The sequence below is a fragment of the Myiozetetes cayanensis genome, unplaced genomic scaffold, assembly GCF_022539395.1.
Source record: "Myiozetetes cayanensis isolate MyiCay16 unplaced genomic scaffold, myiCay2020 scf22, whole genome shotgun sequence".
Lineage (NCBI taxonomy): Eukaryota > Metazoa > Chordata > Aves > Passeriformes > Tyrannidae > Myiozetetes > Myiozetetes cayanensis.
In genome coordinates, this window is record NW_026087434.1 from 594,789 (window position 1) to 611,506 (window position 16,718).

A 16,718-nucleotide genomic window follows, 5' to 3' on the forward strand; every position below is an offset into this window, starting at 1 on the left:
CTCATCAGATGAAAACTGATAGACTTGGGGGGTGGGGAGCGTGTTTTGCATTTCCTTCTTTTTCCTTTACAAAGAAACAGGGATTTGGGGTTGGATTCGAATTTCATCCAGAAAAAAATAATTTCCTTTGAAAAGGAAGCGGTTGGATTGCTTAATGTGTTCTGTCCCTATTTCCACTGAAATGGGATTTAAGGCAAAGAGAGAGTTTCAGGCCAAGCAGCTCCACTCCTGCTGCATCGCAGTGTGTAGGTTATGCTGGGGCCCACCGGTCCCGCTGTGCTCCACTGGCTCCTCAGCCTCTCACCTGACAGGCAGGAGCATTCTGCACCTGGGCAGCAGCAAACCCACTGCAGCCAGCACTCGGCTCCAAGGCTCCAGCAAAGGCTTCCCACGCACAGGAGCTGCAGGAATTGCTGCCAGGGGGCTCCTGCCCCCAAAAACCCACAGCTCAAGGCATGCAACACCCGAGCCCTGCGCCTGCCGCAGCAGCAGCACGCCGTCGGCATGACAGCTGCCCACCTGCATCCCGCCACCCACTCCAGTGCCGGTGCTGCCAGGAGGGCTCTGGGTGCTGTGGTGCCACCGGGAGGGCTGCAGGTGCCTGTGCCGAGCCTGCAGATGGATTTTAACTGGGCAGCAAGAGAGCAGGGCAGGGCGAGCTGGCGAGCGAGCGCGCTGCGTGTCATTCCAACGCGTGTATTTATATCCTTCCCCGACGCAGCATCCCTTTGTAAAGGCACGGAGCGTGTACAGGCAGGGCTGTCAGTTCAGCGGTGTGTTACAAGTGTTTGATATGGAGATTTTGGCAGTGGGAATGGATGTACCTCGCTGAGAGGTTTATGTAAAATGACAGCTTCTGGAAAATGAAGCACTCAGATATAAAAAAAAAAAAAAGAAAAGAAAAGTACAAACAAAAGGGAGGGAGGGGAGGCCTCCACTCGGTGAGGCCAAAGTGGATCTCTCCTCCCTGCTGGCCTCGAGCAGCTCCTGCCGCAGCCGGCGGCAGCAGCACCAGCCCCGCCAGCTCTGCTGGTTCAGCCGCACACCCGCGCTCCCCACCTCGGCCGCTGCCCCATTTCCATCCCATCCCTCCTCCTCTCCCCTGTTTACGGACTGAGCCTTTCATCGCTGCTGCGCGTGGGCGTGCGCGGGCGGCGGGAGGAGGATGCCTGGGAGCGCTGCTGTCAGCGGGGAATGCGCTGCAACTCCTGCCACGGCGGGCTGGGACGGGGGATGCGGCGCCACCAGAGCCGGGCAGCGGCTGAGCCCCTCGCCCAAGCTGGGACGGCACGATGCTGTGCCAACAGTGCCCTTGCCACGGCTGGGACAGGGGGATGTGGTGCCAACAGAGCCAGGCAATGGCCAGGCCTTGCAGCAGGGTTGGGATGGGGGAATGTGGTGCCAGTGGAGCTGGGCAGTGGCCGGTCCCCCTGCACGGTGATGTGCCAGGGGACGATACTGAGGTCTGGTCAACAAGCAACTCCAACACCTGCCGAGGAGTCTGCACCAGCAGGTGCAACTGGAGGAAGCCCAGCTGAGGTCAGAGGCACCACAGGGGGAACAGATGTGATCCCACCTCCAGACAGATCCAAACCCCATTTCCTGGGGAGCAGGGAGCATTTACTCCTTCGACTCCCACTCAGGCATCCACCACTTGAGGTGGGAGGAGACAGGGATACAGCACCCCTGGCAGAGCCATCTCATCCAGGAAGGAATATGGAGGCAGTGTCCAGCTCCATAGCAAGGCCAGAGTCTGGCTCATACTTCCAAAGCCACAGCCAGCTCCTTCCTTCAGCTTTACACCCTCCTCCATCCCCTGCGCCCAGCAGGGATCTGTGCCACGGCCAAGGTGGAAGCAATTCTTGCTGCAGCTATAATGATCCATAAAGAAGCTGACTTGTTTCTTACCTCTCCGAAATGAAGGATGGTGATTACCCTCCATCCCAGTCCACAAAGCCTAATCCAAATTGATGGCCTCCCAGAGATTGCTTCTCTTGTCTCTCACCAATCCAATACCCAGCTCCTCTACACACATCTACTCAGGAGCAAAACGTCAGAGTAACTCACGCAGGCTCCGGATGGAAAGGCCATTTATCCTGCAGGAAAGGCTCCTGGATGAGACATTAAATTAACAGTGCGCTAGGAAGAGGTGGCAGCATCAGCTCTTGCCTGGCCTTTGGACCACGGGTAGCAGGGTAGGGATCTGCTCCGATGCCCTCAGGAAGGAACCCTCTAAGACACCCCGCTGCAAGATGCAGAGGCACTGAGGAGCAGCTGCACAGGGCAGCGGAGCTGGGCATGGCTCTGGCTCACTATAAATATCCTGGAGCAGGAGTGACAGCAAAGGTGATAGCTGAACTGCCACCATCCACCCCAGGAGCACAGCACAGCCACCCGCAGACCTGCCCTGTCTGTGTCCCCACACCTGCATGAGACCTGGGAGAAAACACCCTTTGATGTCCCGTTGACAGGATCCTGGCACGTGTGCTTGTCCCTGCGGCACAGCTGGGCCTGCGGTGCCCCAGCAGAAGGGCTCACTGGTGATCCAGCAGGCCAGGCAGTGGGGGAGCCTCCGCCACAGGCACCAGGACACAAACCCACGGAGGTAGCAGCTCTTTCCCTGTAGCACCAGGCTCAGGTCAGTTGGCTCCACTGGCTCTAAGCATCTGCATCACCGAGAGCCCCCAGTGACCTCAGGCATCGCTGAGCAGGAGCCCGTTGTGTCCCCAGCCGCCAGCAGCCCCCTCCCCTCGGCTGGACAGCACAGGCTCCCGCAGCCCGACCTCAGGCCATGAGCTGTTGAACACTCACATGTCAGCCCTCCCTCTGCTGCTCGAGATCTCCTCATTCCACTGCACCACAGGTGTGCGCAGCGCTCAGAGCCGGAGCGGCCGCGGAGCCCCCGCCAGGAGAGCCGGCTCTCTAATTACACAGATAACAGCAAATCATGACAACAGACCACCACAGGGACCGGCGGGACCGCTCCTCCGCCGACAGCAGGGGCTCCAGGCTTGCCGACAGCTCGGCCGCTCTGCACTCGCTCCCCACAGCCATGGGGATGCAGCCCCGCAGAAAACTGGAGGAACAGGAGGGAGAGAAGGGAGTGGGGTCCCTTCACCTGCTGCCCACTGCAGCCCTTCCGCCCAGCACCACAGCACACTTGGCTGCTCCTGGGCACCAGTGAGAGGTCAGGTGGGAGGAAAAAGCATTCTGTGCAGGATGAGGCCAAAGCCAGAGCCATGCCATGGCACCATCTGCCCTGTGGGGCATCAGGAGCCACTTGGAGCACTGCCTGCATGTGCAGGGGCACCCCCAGCACACACCACCACAGCCGGAGCAGGGGGTCCATGGAGCCGGCACACCTCGCCCCCAGGAGGGGCACCCCATCCCAGCTCTCCCCAGCAGCTCCAGCACCAACCCAGCAGCCACTGAACCCCGAGGGAAAGCTCTGCCGGGAGCAGCCGGGGAGCCCCGTGCTGAACCGGGGAGCCCGGGCAGCCTGACTCACCGGCTGCCATCGCTCCCACCTCGCGGCGGGTGGGCGGCCGCGCCGGGAGGGGCTGAGTGGGGATGTGGAGGGGGGGCTATGCGGAGGGTGTCCCCAGAGGAACAAGGAAAACAAACCTAAACTCGAGGGATATTCACTGAGCCAGCGCAGCCACCAACGTGCCTATCCAACGGGAGGATCCCAGGCAAAGCCATGAGAACCTGAGCACTGCTCCAACCCCTCGTCCTTCCCCAAATTCTCTTCAAACCAGACGTGCCCTCGCAGTGCCAAGCCTCAGTGTGTGCATGCGCATGTGTTTTCATCCCAGTCTTTAAATGAGGTCTTTGCTGAGAATTTACAATTCCCTCATGGCCTCAATCTTGCAAAGATTGCTTTTTTAACACTGTTGGGCTTTAATTCTAATAAGCCTCCTCTTTATTACAGAACCAGGTCACATTGCCTTGACACTGCAAGAATATCTTTCATCGGGAAGGAAAATGGAGAAGGGAAAAGAGAAATAAAGGAATGGAGGAGGAGGAGGAAGAGAGGAGAAACAAACAAATTAAAGCAGCTAGCCCCCTTCATCCCAGAGACTTTCTGACCCCGGTGAGCAGCCGGCGGGCAGGCGCGGGGCCGGGGGAGCGGAGCCTCCCGCAGCGCCGCTCGCACCCCGGACGCGCAGGATTATTTCTGGTGCGGCTTCACTTCCCACGCACCCTCCCACCCTCCGCCGCTGAAAACGCCAAAAGGAGCAGGGGGCGGGGGGAGGAAACTTGACAAAACTTTGACAGAATGAGGACAGAGTCCAGCCCTGCCTGGACAGATGGCCACCACTGCCAGCCCAGCACAGGGTCCTCGTTACCTGTCCGGCACCGCGGGGATGGGAAGCGGGGCCGGGAAGCAGCGCAGCAGCAGTGCCAAGCACTGGCAGCCCTGGTGCTCCTGCCAGCAGAGATCACAGCCCTGCACTGGCAGGAGGCAGCACAGCTTCACCTTCCCATCCAATAGCTTCTTGAACGTCCACTGTCCCTTCTGGAGGCTCCAGAATCTCTCCAGCACCTAGCACTGGGCTGGAGGGGTCGCTGCTGCCTCCCTGGCTCCCGAGGCTCTGGGGTTTGCCTGGCTCAAGGCACATTATCACAAACTATCTCTGTCAGTGTCTTATACTATGGCCATCCTCATGGAAATGGGCTGATCTCATACCCCACCTCGGCTCCCTGTGCCCACATCCGTGGCCTCCAGGTGCTGGATCAGCAGGGGACTGGTCTGGGACTCGTTAAACCCTCTGCGTTCACTGGCTCCTGGAGAGCGAGGCCCTGTGAGCCAAACCACAGTGTGAGATGGGACTTGGGGTGCTGGTCCCTGCTCCCACTGCCTCCCATCACCCTTCCCATCCCACTGGGGCTGGGCAGGCAGACCAGGAGCCTCCTGTGCCCCACAGGAGCAGTGGCAGCATCGCAGGCTATGCCTGTGCACAGCAGTGCACAACCACGGCACATCACAGGAGTCCCACGTACTGGTGAGCCAGTTCACTGCCACCAGTGGCACCAACAGAGCAGCCCCTTCTCTGCCTGCATCGGAGGAAAGCTCTTGGAAAACCCAGACTGGGCTTTAGCCCGGCAAACAGATCAAGCACAGGAGCTGAAAATGCCTTTTCCAGGGTGGGCAAAGGGACAAGGTTCCTGGAACCCAGGATGATGGCAGGGGGAGGCTGTGGCTGCTCCAAATGTAGATGTTTAATTCTCAGCACTGGCAGCTGCACTCAAGGCAGGAGAGGCAGGGAAGCCATGCACAGGGGTAACCATGGCAACTTCACGGAAGTTAAATAAAAACTTCTTTAAAAAAAGCTAACGAGGTCCCTGAATCATGCTTTATCAGCTGTGTTGCTATAAAGATCGAGATCCAACCAGCTCAGGATTCCTAATTACTCCTGCAATATACTGGAAAGAGCTTTATTTAAAAAAAACCCTGGCTACGCGTGGAACAATTTCAGCCCCTCTCCATGCTGGGATTTGCATAGTCCATGAAACACCTTCCCAGAGGAATCTGCTGGCGAGAGCCCTCCTGGGCAGCACCTGCCTGCTCATGGCTCATCTGGTGGCTGCACCCCAAACACTGCACGCAGGGAGAGCCCCCCCAGTGCTGCTGTCACACCATGCTGTGCAGCACACACTGCCTCTCGCCATGGCACTGCACATGGGAGCATCCCATTTCCTGGGACTGGATCCCTGGGCTGCCTGCGGACCCCTCGGTGCAGGGTGATGTTCTCCAGCACCATCCACATGTGCTGAATGCCTGCACATGGAGCCCTCAGTCCTGACCCCTCCAGAGAGGGACTCGGGCACCAGGGCAGCGACACCCCATCCTTTGGGGTCACCATTCCTGGGCCAGAAAAACATGCAGACAAGGGACAGCAGTGCCATGACCCCCCGACTCCCCTCTCCTGCCCCTGTATAGCCTGAGCCCCAGAGAACACAGCATTGAGAGCTCCTGAGCCCGGCTGGGCACCAATCCCAAAACCATCACATTTAGCCAAAGGATGCCAGGTTTTCCACTACAGAGAGGGCTGCACCACGAGCAGCTTTAAAGGGTTATTTGGAGTCTTTATTTTCACAGCTTATGGTAAGAGTTAGTGAATTATAAGTATTATTTACTATGTTTTTAAACTCATTTAATTTAAGCTGATTCTGAATGGAAATTAGAATTCAATTAAAACGTGGGGGGAAATTCAGCATTTTGAAGCAGATTATAAAGTAAAGCTACATTAAATACTCTGGAAGCATAAATATCTGGGAACAAGTTCTATATTTACAAGACGATTTATTCAACCAAGGAAGTATCATCCGTGGTCCAGGAACTGAGGAACCTGTTATCAAGGTCAAGATTTTATCAGCAGGTCTCAGATTCTCACATCTGTGTTTCACCCAGAGCTTGATTAAGAGTTTAGAAGCTTGGAAAACCCTCCCTTTTGCTCCAGCTTCTGCTTTAGAATTAATTGTTTATCGATCCAACAGGAGGAAAATATTCTCCCTTGCTGCAGAGGAGCTGCCAGGAGCTGAGCCTGTTGTCAAAAGTTGTTTTATCACTTCCATAAATTCCAGTTGCGGTGGCTTCCTCAGCTTCAGTTGCCCTGTTTCTCTGGATGCGCACCCTGCTCACAGATCCACCCGGATGATTTTGGCAGATTACAGCTCTCAGGCCACTGCCCAGATTGCCAGTTTCAGAAAACCTGGATCCATCAGATTGCCCAGAGGGAGCAGCAGTGGTTCCACTCTAACTCCACCGAGTCCAGGATCTCTTACATATGTAAATCCTAATTCCCTCCCCATCTCCTGCCCAGGCAGAGCTGAGCACAGGGCAGCACACTGGGCACTGTGGCACAGCCTGGAGAGGACAGAACTAGCAGGGGCTCAGCAGTCACCATCCCCATCCCTGGGGCAGTATTTCACACCCCCACAGCACCACCAGCCCAGATTCCAGAGAGCCTTTTTTTTTTTTTCACCAAGGGGAATGCGGGCAGCCTGGCAGGGCCCACGGGAGCACCCGCTTCCTTCCACGCTTGGGAAAACCAACAGCAAAACACTGGGAGAAACCAGCTTTTCCCACCCAGGAAACCCTCTGAATTCCCCTCCTCCCACTCAGGATCCAGCCTCTCAGCCCCTGACCCCCCAGGTGACGAGGGCAGAAGGGCCCGAGCTCCTGAGCCCCTCTGCCCAGGAAGCTCCCACGAGAAGAACCGAGTTCAGTTTCTGAGCAGGACACGCCGTGACCGGCAGCAAGAGGGACGGCACATCCACAGTGGGTAATGCAACATGAAAAGGGATCCCTCACTCCTGTGCTCGTTTCTACCCGTCAGAAATTCAATCTTGTCTGGTTGGGAAGAGACAAGGATGCCTGGAGCATCCGCATGCGATCAGAGCGAAGGGGAGAGCTGCCTTCAAACTGCTTTATTAGAGGTTCAAAACAACTGTAATCTCAATAACTAACGAAATAACAGAGAAGACGATTTTGCTTCCTCATCTGGTATCTCAGCCTGTCAATTAATTTGCAGGAACGTACATCCCAAAATACCTCAAACGATTCCAGCAGAAAGCCCTGGAATGGCACCAACAGCAGCCGCTGCCTGTATGGCAAGAGGAGAGAGGAAAGAGAAGCTGCTGTCGGTAGCACTGAGCATCCCAGCCCAGCCAAGGCTGGAACATCCCGATGGAAGAGCTCCTGGCTGGCGGCAGCTCTGCGGTGATGCCCGAGGAGCTCCAGGCTCCCAGCACCACATGGCTTCAGCCACAGCTCTACAGCTGCAGCATGTCCAGCACAACCCCCTCACCTCCCCCTGGCTCAAACCTCCCCTACAGCTCCTCTTCCTCTGCCACAGCTCTTGGAAAAGAGTAGATCAGCCATAAGGACTCATTATCCACTGAGCTCTCACCCCATAAGGCTCTAAATTAAAAGAGAACTCAAATAAATTACGGAACTTCCCTCACGCCTTTTATTATCTCAATAACCTTCAGAGGGATTTATTCACCGTCAGCTGAGCAGCTGAGAACTGTGCCGACAAACTAATTCAGGAATTGCACAACTGAAACCCTTTATTTATGCACCGAAGGAGCGAATGGGCCCGTGCTGATGAACTGCTCGAGACTGGGACTGATGGGGACACAAGTGCCCAAAGCCAGCCACTGTGTGCTCGACCCCCATTCCCACACTCCCCTCCAGATGTCCTGGCAAAGGAGCTGCTGCGTGGAGGGACAGGCTCTGCCACCAGCAAAGGCTGCTCAGCCATCCCAGTGCTCAGGATGTCATCCTGGTAATTCAGGACGACATAATCTAGTGATGGGAGATGGAGAAATAGTGCAACTGGCAAAGAGAAAAATCCCAGCCCTTGCCACAGAAGGGCTGTGTGAGTAGGGGGTGTACAGGTCTGGGAGAGGAAAGCTGGAGGCGACAGTTTTCCAAAGGCAGCATCACACAGAGCAAGGGTCAGTATCCTAAAACATCCTAAACATCCCGGTCGGCCCAGGGAGCAGCGGGGAAGGACAGGATGGGACAGGCATGGTCACAGCCGTGCAGCCAAGCCCATGAGGGATGCCAGCCTTGTGCCAAGCAGGCTCCTGGGGAGCTGTGTGTTGGTGACAGCTCCTTCAGCGCCTCAGTTCTGTGACGTCTGTCCCCACATAGTGCCCAAACTGCCAGGAAGGAGCGAGAGCTGCCACTGCTGGGCCAGGGGCTTCCCAGTCTGTCCATCCCCAAAAGCAAGTGCCACAAGCCCAGCAGAAGTTCACCTGCTGCTGCAGCTGTGGTTGTGCCCTGTGCCAGGGCTCTCTGCGGTGTTGAACAACCCCATAGATCACTTTAAAGGAGAAGGGAAAAAAAAACCTTCAGTATTTTCTGTGAAATTTCAAGCAGAGCCTCGGCACCACTTCCCAGAGCCAGGAACAAGCTCCACCAACAGCCAGGTCCTGCCAGCCCCAACCACTGCAATCAGCCCTCCCTGAAAGTGATCAACTCCAGGCTATTTCTCCATCTGTTATCCAGAAAAACAGCCTTAATTTCTTGCTTTGTGAGGCTTTATCACGCCTCAACCATTTTAGCCTGAAAGAAGGAAGCTCTCCGGGAAGCAGAGTGCCTTCATCTCTGTGCAGCACCCAGCACAGCAACCCAGTACGGCCAGGCCTCCGGCTCTGGGAATGCAAACAACACCAGGCAGCAGGATACACCCCCAAAACGCTGAGAGATGATCCACAAGCCCCCAGCATCCCAGAGAATGATGGGCACAACTAGAAGGGAAAGGTATTCCCTGACCTTGCAGCCTCCTCCAGCACTTGATAACCTGCACCTACCCAGGGCTGTGCCCCCCAGGACAGAACCCAGGGCTGGAGCTGTCCTGCCCCAATGCCAGGCATTTCCGGAGGCAGCGAGCCAGTGCCAAACCTTCACCAAAGGCGGATGAAAATAGCCGGGGTTGTTAATGTCACGCTCACCGGACTGAGAAGCCGAGAAATGCCTGCTCCCCCCATCCCTCCATCTGCGCACACAGGGGCACTGCCAACACCTGGCCAGGCTGCTCTGGCCGGAGGGACAGGTCCGTGCCCCTGGCTCCAGGCACCTGCTGCCCGTGCAGGACCTGCCCCGCACCTCGGCCGGGACCCCCACGCCGCGGCTGTTTACCTCAGATCTGCCCTGGCGCGTTTGGAGGCGACGCTGTGAGCGATGTGCGCGGTGCAGCCTCCTGGCACGCACACCACCGGGGACCAACCAGGAGAACAGCACTTGGCATTTCTACATGGATAATGGCGCGAGGCATTTACACACATCACACGCATAACCCAGGTGACCCCAAAGGGCCTTCGCCATCCACCCGCCCCTCCCCAGGCACAAGCCCTGCACATGCCAGCACAGCAAACTTGTCTTGCAATGAAATTCCTGGAGACAGGCAGGAATTCAAGAGAGGAAAAACCCACGAAGAGCTGCCTCGCTCGCCTGGCTCTGCCTCACAGCTCACCCAGCACAAGCAGGACCCTTTCTTCCTCCTCCTTCATCCATCCCATTAATCCAGACTCCACCTCATCTCGCCTCATCCAACTTTTTCGTACAACGTACCTTCATCTGGAGTCTGTGACGGTAATTAGCGCCATATTCCTGCTAAAAGCTGCCCCTAATTAAGACATCCCTTACGAACCTTTAACACAAACTTAATGGGGCCCCTCGCACGTTCCACGCTGCCGCTGGACCGGGCTCAGCCAGAGGATGCTCTCGGGCTCCCGAGAAGCAGCCGGTGGCGGCGCAGCGCGGGTGCCGCCTGGCGCTGGGGTGAGCGCTGCCGCCCCGGCCTCCCCCGGGGACTGCCGACGTGACTCCCGATGGGGCTCCCGGTGGACGTTCCCCCCGGGGCCGCCCCGGCGGAACTTCGCCGCCTCCGTCCGCCGCCCCCCCCGCCCCCCTCGGCGGTGCCGCCGCCCCCGGTAACTCACGCGCTCAGAGGTGTCCGCCGCGACGGCGGAGGCGCAGGGCGGCCGCGGGTCCCCGCCCGCCGAGCGGCATCTCCCGAGCACGGCGACCGGGGCGGCCCGGCGGCGGGTCGGGCTCTCCGGGCTGGGCTCCGCGGACCGGGCCGGGCTCTCCGGGCTGGGCTGAGCTCTCCGGGCCGGGCTGAGCTCACCGGGCCGGGCTCTCCGGGCTGAGCTGAGCTCACCGGGCCGGGCTGAGCTCACCGGGCTGGGTTCACCGGGCTGGGCTGAGCTCACCGGGCCGGGCTTAGCTCACCGGGCTGGGTTCACCGGGTTGGGCTGAGCTCACCGGGCTGGGCTGAGCTCTCCGGGCTGAGCTCACCGGGCTGGGCTGAGCTCTCCGGGCCGGGCTGAGCTCACCGGGCTGGGCTGAGCTCTCCGGGCCGGGCTGAGCTCACCGGGCTGGGCTCACCGGGCTGGGCTGAGCTCACCGGGCCGGGCTGAGCTCACCGGGCTGAGCTCACCGGGCTGGGTTCACCGGGCCGGGCTGAGCTCACCGGGCCGCCTCGCACGCGGCTGCGCCCGCGCCACCGGAGCCGCCGAGGGCGCGCGCCCCGCCCCGGCCCCGCCCGCGCCCGCCGCCCCCGCCCGGGGTCCCCTCCCTCTGCGGGGACACCCGAGCGCCAGGCGGGGGTCGGGCCCCGCTGCCCCCAGCGCGCCCCGCGGCCGCTCCGCACACGCTCCCAGCGCCGCGCCGGAAAAGAGCCGGGCTGTGTCAGTTTCTCCCCAAAAAATGATCCTCCGGCGGCGGCCCCGGCTGGGAGCGGAGCTGTGGCTGTGGATGCTGCTGCCGGCGGAGGGGCAGGGGCTGCCCCGGGCCCTCTCCCCATCTCTCCCTGCGCTCAGCAGCACCAGTGCTGGCCAGGAGAGAGACCCCTGGACAACCCGGATCGGGACACTGATTTCATCACTGTGCATCCACCTGGGCGCTAGGTGGGATGCCCCTGACAGGACAGCAGCAGAGAAGGGGATTTCCATTCCTCACTGCCAACACTGGGAAACCCAAGGCAATGCCGGTAGCCCACAGGGTGTAGGTTTGTAGCATCCTCCAGACTCACTAAAGCTCCCTGCGTTGTCTCAGCCCCTTATCCTTCCTTCTCTTTCAATGCCATTTAAGGATCTGTGGGCAGTGATCCGGGCATTCCCACCGCAGCTGGAAGCTTCCTGGGGTGTTATGCAAGAGCAGACCTCTGGCTTTCCCGGCTCTCTCCCGTTTTCCTGCTGCTCACCTCCTCCCCTGGGAAGCTGGCAGAGTGGCGCAGATCTGCGCTGTCGGGCTGTGCAGACCCTGAGCTGCCAGAGGTCTTTCTCAGCCCTTTCCTGGGCTCACCACCAGGCGATCCCATTTCGGAAAGAGCCACGAGCAGTGGCTGTTCTGGTAGCAGGTCCCTCATACTGGGTGGCCGAGTCCCCTTGAGCCCCTCTGACCCAGAGGATGTCACAGTGAAGTGACAGTGACCTGCTTCTCTCAGACCTGACGGCATTCCTGGATGGGGCTCAGCAGCTTTTTCCAGCTCAAATTATTTATTTGTGGTTCCCACTAGTTAATACTGTGATGAAGGTCCTCAAGTTCTATATCCTGAGAAATATCTGAAATACCTTGTCTGCTTGAGCCAGCGGTTATTTGCTACAAGCTTAGCATAGGGTCATCTCTGAGATGTTCTCAGCCTCCTGCAGAGCCCACCCACAGCCCCAAAAACAGACACTGCTTCCCCTCCCCTCACACAACTTCCCTTCCTTCCAGGGGGCTGAGGAACACTCCAGAGAAAACCATCAGGGTTTCAAGGAGCCACAACGTGAGTGAGGACTATGAATGCATGGCCTGCGCCTCTCCCATCCCCACATCTATTTTGTATGATCCACGGGTATTTTTAGCCCTCGGGGCCGCGGCAGCCCCGGTGCCGAACGCGGCAGCCCTTGTTCTCCCGACAAAGGCAGCGCTCAGCCAGGCCTGCTCCCAGCTCTGCCCCGCTGTGCCGCTTCCTCACGCCTCACTGGGGCTGAAGATGCTTTAGGCAGCAGATTTGGAGAACGAGGAGCCGGCAATGCAGGAGAGCTCAGCTCTGCAAAATCTGCCCTGCATCTCAAGCCTCCGAGCCGGGTCCTGGCTGACATCCATTCCTAGAAGCGCAAACTGGTCTCCAGTCCGGAGGTGCAGCTGTGTGAGAGGGAGGTGTGCGTGCGGAGCAGCGCAGAGGCGGCGATGTGGCATCAGGATGCTGGGATTATGCGATGCTGGGATTGCTAGGCAACCTGCTGGAGAAGGCCTGAGCCCAGGCATCCGTTCTGGGGCTCCTGAGCAGGAAACCACCCAGAGAGGAACCCACCAGGGGAACCTGCCTGGGTGTCTCCAGGAGGGCAAGCCTGGGAACCTGGCCATGGCAGAGGAAGAGGAGGGGAGCAGGTGGGGGGATAACGGCTGAGGATGTGCGAGAGCAGCAGCAGAGGGAAAAGCAGCCGTTGGAAACAGCACAAGGCTGTTTGTGAACCAGAGGAACAAGTATTACTCTGGGAAAAATACGTTTTTCATTTTTGCTTAGCTGATTTCACAGCCTATTTGCCATCAGGGCCTTTGTTTGGAGGCATTTGGAGTTGTTTAAATTACTGTTGCTGGTTTGTTTTTATCTTTAAGGAAGAAGAGGTTTTCCTCCTCAGAACTATGGCTGGACTACAGAGATGACAAGACCTGCTGTGGCTCCATCTGGGGTTTTTCCTAAACGCAGCTGCTGGAACGTGAAACAGCACAGCCCCAGCACTGGGGATCCCCTCATTCCCCAGGGCTGAGCATCGTGTTCCTGTCAGGGCAGTGCCAAGCAGCCAGTCTTGGAATCTCCATGAGGCAACAGGGGCCACTCGGCACCAGGGAGACAAGGAGGCGACAGCCCCCCACATCGTCCTCTACAGTTCTCAGGGACCCTCATCAACTGTGAAGTGCCCAAAACATGTCCAGCCCCTCTTCGTGACTCTGCCTGAAAAGGGGATATTTGCAGCCTGTTCATCTCTGACGCAGCCCCAAGAGCTCAAGCCTGGCCCTGCCAGGAGCTTCACCTGCCAGTGCCGGTGCCTGTTCCACCCTGTTCCACCGGCGCAGGCGGACGGCCTGGGGGCACGGTGCCAGCTGGAGCTTTCCCCTGAGAGCTGCCAGAACGCTGGGTACCTGCACCACCCTTGGCTGCAATGGAGACGGTGGGATGACATGGCAGGATCCAGGGTTGTTTTTTTGGGAAGTATCAGATACCCTGACCCAAAAAACCCGAAGTGGAATGTACAATCCCAGTGAGCAGCTGAATGGACACGCTCAGCCTGCAAAGCACCGCAGGGGGAGCAGGGAGAGCCACGCTGATGGGCTCTGCAATAATGCTTTCTTAAATATAATTTCCGATAGATTTCATAGCTAAGTTATGCAACATAATGAGCAAATCTACAATGCAATTGTCATTGCACATTAACAGCAAAATCCTGAGCCCCTATTACACTAACAAACTTATTAAATCAGTGAACATTGTGCTGCATCAGTCAATTACTGAAACAATGCCAAGATCGGGAGAACAATCTGATATCCATTACAGGGAGCAGGAGCAGGGATGTCACCGGGGCTGCCTGCAGCTCTGCGTGCTTTAAAGCATTCCATGTATTTACGGCGTCGATGGACGCTTCACCTGCAGGCCCTTCCCCTGCTCCAGTGGAAGGAACAAGCCTGAGGCCACCCCTGTGCTTGGACCTCGGGTCCCTGCCCAGAGCAGGAGGTAGATGGGGGAAGCACCACCAGCCCCACTGCTGGGAATGCCCCAGTGCCAAGCGATGGGCACTGCAGCATCAGGAGCACTGGGTGACAGAAATCACCCTGCAAAGAGGCAAAGCCTTGGGAAAAGCGAGGGACCCGTGGCACTGCTTGGACGCTGGATTCCCACTCTGGGCACCAACTCGGGCCCCATCGCTGCCTCTGCTCCCATCCCTGGCTGCCCACCCTGAGCCCCTTCCCAAAGCATCCCTGCAGCACTCACAGTGAGCAGCAAGTGGATGTGGAACAGCCAGGATTCAGCCGTGCCCCTTTCCAAGGAGTTGGCATTGGCCTGAGCTGGCAGGTCTGTGCCCACAGCGGAGCTCGAGCTGAGCTCATCCCTGGCTCTGGAACTACAGCCACCCACTGCCACACATATTTCCAGGGAAGGGCATTGCTCCAACACCAGAATGGGGCATGGGAAGGCTGGCAGGGGTTTGGCCCTGCAACCCCCAGCTCTCACATTCCCTTCAACTCCATGAAATCCCATCAACACCAACATGACATCCTTAGGAGTCTGTGAAACATGAAGTAAGGTGAGCTTGGGGAAACCTGGGAAGATGTCCATGCAAACACCTTAGCAGAGCGTGCCTTGCACCTCGGTGAAGTGATTTGACACAGCACTAATTATGCAAATTAATCATTGGTAAATGAGGTCCCTTGGTTATTTATTTATTTCATGCTCTGCCCTGCAGCCCAGCAGGAGCAGCACTGGGAGAGAGGAGCAGCTCCATTCCGGCTGAGAAGGAATGTTTGGTAACATGTTGCATGATCCAACCTACCCATATTCTTTCTCAGATAAAATTCAGAATTGATTTGCTGGTATCACACTGCTCCCAGCCCTCAATATGTCATGGCAGTTAATGAACCGTGCCAGGGACTCATTTATAACCCACTATTAGTCGCTTCCATCGCAAAGAGAATTTCTTTTCCCTCTTCGCTCTAATATTCTAAAACTTTAAAAAACAAACCAGAGATCACAAAAAAAAAAAAAATCACCAGCAACACCAAAATCACCATCAGCTGAAAGTCAAACACTTGTGTAATTCCCATCCTTCCTCTTGGACCTGGCTCTCAAGTGGCCACAGAAAAGGCCCTGGACAATCACCCAAAACACTGCTGATCTTCCCCAGGTTCCTCTCCAGCCCCTTCTCCCTTTGGGCAGAGCAGCTCATGGCATCTCCTCAGCACATCTGACCCCACCTCCTAAACCTGCCTTCAAAATCATCCCAGAGGCAAACGCTGGGAGCTGGACCTGAGAGGAAAGGGCTTCCACGCCCAGCTCCCTCCTGCCCACCTCTCGCATTCTGGAGGAGCCTTAGCTTGGAGCAGGGAGGTGATGCTGAGAACTGGAGAGGCCCAGGAAGGCAGCGGCATTCCCCTTCACTCCATTCTGCATCTGCATGTCAGGATGGCAGCGACAACTCTATCGGGGGAACAAGAGCTAATTAAATTTACCGGGATCATTGAAGAGGAAATTATTTAATATTCTGCATGGAATTTAATATCTGAAAGCATGAATGGCCTTGTTTCGTCAGAGATCTGTTCCTTCCCAACATTCAACTTTACTTTTCGGAGGCAGCCCAGCCACCGAGGGACAGGCAGGGACGGGGGAGGACGCTGCCAGTGGGAACCACGCGCCGGAGCCAGGGAGAAACAAACAGCGGGAGAGCGGAGCGTCAGTGGAGCCACGGCCGCATCCTCGGGTGCTCCCGACGGAGCAGCAGCTCCACGATCCAAGGAGAGCAGCCTCCCAAGGGGCTCTGTTGTCTCCTCCGCAGGAGGATCCTCCTGTTACCATCCACCATTGCTTCCACACAGAGCTGCCACTGCTCTGGTGAGCACCCCCATCCCCTGGGACCTTCAGCTTGTGACCTTACACTGTCATCCAGTCCCATGGGAACAGCCCAAAGGGTGCCACTTCTGAAACACCCCCAGTTTGCTCTTCTATCCGAAGAGGAGCCTGAATTGGCCACACCAGGATCCAGGGAAAGGATAACTTTGCCACAGGGAGCCTTCACCTTGGCTGTGCATCCCTGTGGTGCTGCTCACACAGATCAGCCCTGAGCGTCTGCTGCCTTGCAGGAGGATCCCAGCTCTGAGTTCTCCCGTGCTCCATGCTCACAGCTCCTCAGCTTCTCCTGGCTGCAAAGACCCTCCTGGTCCCAAGGGCTCGTGGCCACCTCTGTGCCCTCTCTGGCAGCAGGGTGCCAGAGGGGAGACAGGATGTGGAATGCCAAGTGGGATGCAGGCTGCCAGGTTGGAGGTGGGATGCCATCAGCCACCTTCCTGCCCATGTATGTGGGGACCCCAACCCAAAGGGAGGCTTGGGGGAGCTCCTGTCCCTGCCGAGCAGTGGGTGGGACACCACAGGAGTGATGTCCTCAGCACAGTGTCCCTGATGCAGCTCAGCCACGCTGCTGCAGCCGCTCATCCAGAACCA

General features: G+C 57.7%; 1 protein-coding gene across 9 annotated transcripts in view; it reads right to left on the reverse strand.

The window, feature by feature from the left end:
- RBFOX3 (RNA binding fox-1 homolog 3) overlaps nt 1–16,718 on the reverse strand; it is a 140,878-nt gene that overhangs the window by 96,744 nt on the left and 27,416 nt on the right. For 2 of the 9 annotated variants that reach the window (XM_050319363.1, XM_050319364.1), the window contains exon 1: nt 10,459–10,943. The exons of 1 other annotated variant lie outside the window; for it this stretch is intronic. The gene's annotated coding sequence lies outside the window, so the exon portion shown is untranslated. Of the gene's footprint in view, nt 1–10,087; nt 10,235–10,458; nt 10,954–16,718 lie in introns of those variants that run through there. 6 more of the 9 variants (XM_050319356.1, XM_050319357.1, XM_050319361.1 and 3 more) reach the window with 5 other exon arrangements.